Source organism: Tachyglossus aculeatus, chromosome 7, assembly GCF_015852505.1.
Source record: "Tachyglossus aculeatus isolate mTacAcu1 chromosome 7, mTacAcu1.pri, whole genome shotgun sequence".
Lineage (NCBI taxonomy): Eukaryota > Metazoa > Chordata > Mammalia > Monotremata > Tachyglossidae > Tachyglossus > Tachyglossus aculeatus.
In genome coordinates, this window is record NC_052072.1 from 57,416,632 (window position 1) to 57,419,669 (window position 3,038).

Sequence of the window (3,038 nt, forward strand, 5' to 3'; positions counted from 1 at the left end):
CTCTCTGTGCCTCAGTTACCTCAACTGCAAATTGGGAATTAAGACTGTGAGCCCCATGTGGGACAGGGACTGTGTCCAACCTGATTAGCTTGTGTCTACCCCAATGCTTAGAACAGGGCTTGAAACATAGTAAGTGCTTAACAAATACCATCATCAACCTGTGTCAGGCCTAATCCAAATTCTTAACAATGGGTTTAAAATTCATTCACTAGTTTTGGGGTGCCTTGACTCTTTTTATCCTCCTATTTAGCTCTATCTGGCATCCTGGGCACACTGCTCCTAGGAAAGGGGTTTCCTCTTCCACTGGCAGCTGAATCAAACAAAGCAAGTCCTTTCTGAAAAAGTCTTGCATCAAACATGAAACTGCAGCACAATCAAGAGTCAGATCTCCGCTAGCACTGCAGAAAAAGGAAAGAAAGAAAATGAAAGTGGCCCCTGAGATGCATCTGGACAGGGAAGTCTTAGTCAATCAATGGTATTTATTGAGCCCTTACTGGGTGCAGAGCACTGTACTAAGCTCTTGGGAGAGTATGAATCAACAGAGTTGGTTGACAAGTTCCCTGCTCAAAGTGAGTTTACAGTCCTGGGGAGGCAGATATTTATATAAATAAATAATTTAAAGATTTTTGCATGAGTGCTTTGGGGGTGAAGGTGGAAACATTATATATGAAGAAAACTGGAGTTGGAAATATAGACAACAAGATGGAGACTTTACATCTTCCTCCTCGAGCTCATTTAATCAGGAGATATATGAACAAAACTAGAACTGGAAATGTGCCCAAAAAAGTTGAAATGTCTTAATTTTGAATAATAGACTGATATCCAACCCTAATGATTGGCATATACCATCTAACATCCCTCATTTTTATCTCTACATCCATTCCCTACCTCACAGGGATATTGTGAAAATAAAATTCTATAGTGCAATTGGGAAAAAGCCATAAAAGAAGAGTTATAATGGGGGAAGGTTTTTAAGTCGAAGTCCCATTTTAAAATGCACTTACTCTTTAATTTAATCTCCCGATTCTGTTGCAGTTTAGGAGAACATAGGTGGGAAGGCAGTGTTGATGTTTTTCCTTAACACAGGAAGGATGAAGCAACAGTACATCTTTTCAACAACTAAGATATATTCCTTGGTGATGACTCAGAACTGAAATAGAGCTAAGTTTTGAAGGCTCAGAATCCTATTTAAAGAAACATTAAACCCTATTTCTAACTGCTTTCTCTTCTTTTAGGGCTTCTTCACAATTATACTATTAAATTTGAATACTGGAATTTATTACAGCACTCTTCTTACTTTGAGATAATAATGCTAAGTTTACCATTGTGTAAACACCTCCTTCCCCTAAAAAGTTTCTGAAGCATTTTGACTGACTTGAAAAGAGTGATTTATGCTCAAATGAATTTAATGACAAATCAATTTTGTATAGGTAAAAACACATCTCTAGTTTGTTAGCACAAGGTGCCTGTTTGTTGAATAGAATGTAAATTAAGTACCTTGAAAGTTGAGTTCTAAAATATGCATACATTACAAAAATCTGATTTAAAGCTATAATTACTGATATATGTTTACATTGCTTCTTGATTATGTAATTATATCTGTTGGCTTTTATCATTGTTTTTAAATATCTTTATGCTATTTTGATGTTTTGATACCTACAGAACATTAATTTATTTTACGCTGTGTCCTATGGGAAGTTACATTTAATTTAGCACTCTTTGGCTTAACACTTATTTTATAGAACAAATTAAGAGCGCTTGCCAGGGTAAAGCAGTATTTAAAAAGCTATCAAAGACAAAGGGTCGGAGTATGTTTCTTCAAAAACACCTCCAAATCCCAGGAGGTTTCAAATGGCAAATCATATACCAAAGGTTTGGTACTGCAAGAGCAGCTTTGGTCAAGTGAATAGAGCATGGCCCTGGGAGTCAGAGGATTTGGGAGCTAATCCCAGATCTAACATTTGCCTGCTGTGTGACCTTGGGCAAATCAATTAACTTTTCTATGTCTCAGTTTCCTCTTCTGTGAATTGGGCTTTGACTACCAGTTCTCTCTCCTGCTTAGAATGTGATTCCCATGTGGGCCAGTGACTGTGTCTGACTTGATTATCTTGTATCAGTACTTAGTACAGTGTTTGGCACATAAGTGCCTAACAAGTGCCATTATTATCATTATTATTATTATCATTATTATTGCTATTATTTTTACACATACCTCCTTTTTCCCTTCACTTTCCCCACTTCTCCTGAAGATTACCTCTCCAGGGACTCCAGCAGGGCAGGAGAGTTAAGTTAGTTGACCTGCCAAACTTGTCTATCTTTCCTATTTTTCACCAGTGAAAGTACATTCAAGTTGGCACAAGTTCAAAGCCACTGAACCTGGGAAGTCACCAAATTCAGCCCAGGTGAGTCAAACTGGACCAAGCTACTCAAAGTTCCAACTCTTGTTGAGGCATGGGAAGACAAGACTAGTCTTGGAAGTTGGGCCTGTGGCATTCCTACTTTGTTTGCTGATTGGCTGCTCTAGTACAACAACCAAACAAGAAACTCCTTTAGATTCCCCTTGTTAGTTCTCACTGGAGATGGGCAATCTGAATATGCAAGAAACACAGTGCCAGAAATTTACAAGCATGGCAGAGATGCTCCATAATAAAATGTCTGCTATTTTATTTTAATGTGTAGTCACCATATCCCTCTCAGGATTGCACCTGGAGAGTTTCCAGTACTCTTCCAGTCTTGGCTATGTGAGGAAGAGTCAAGCAGAGGCATACCCATTCCATTCCTAGCTTGGGCAGTGGCTAGCCAGTGGAAGGCAATCAGCTACAAGCCAAAATTCACCTGTGCTGGACAGCAGTGGCATGGGAAAGAGTCTAGGGCAGAGACAAACTTACTGCTCCTGAAGATGACAATGGTCAACCACTTCTGTATTTTTACCAAGAAAACTCTATGGATACATTACCAGAACAACTGAGATTGAAAAGTGGGGTCTTCTGGGAGAGATGTGTCCATGGAGTTGCTATGGGTTGGAGAAGACTCAACAG

General features: G+C 39.0%; 1 non-coding gene across 1 annotated transcript; it reads left to right on the plus strand.

Annotated features, from left to right (window-relative positions):
• Positions 1-2,687: 2,687 nt before the first annotated feature.
• On the plus strand, positions 2,688-2,825 carry LOC119931069. Its single transcript, XR_005451935.1, has one exon. It is a non-coding gene; the product is annotated as a small nucleolar RNA SNORA7 (small nucleolar RNA).
• Positions 2,826-3,038: the final 213 nt, after the last annotated feature.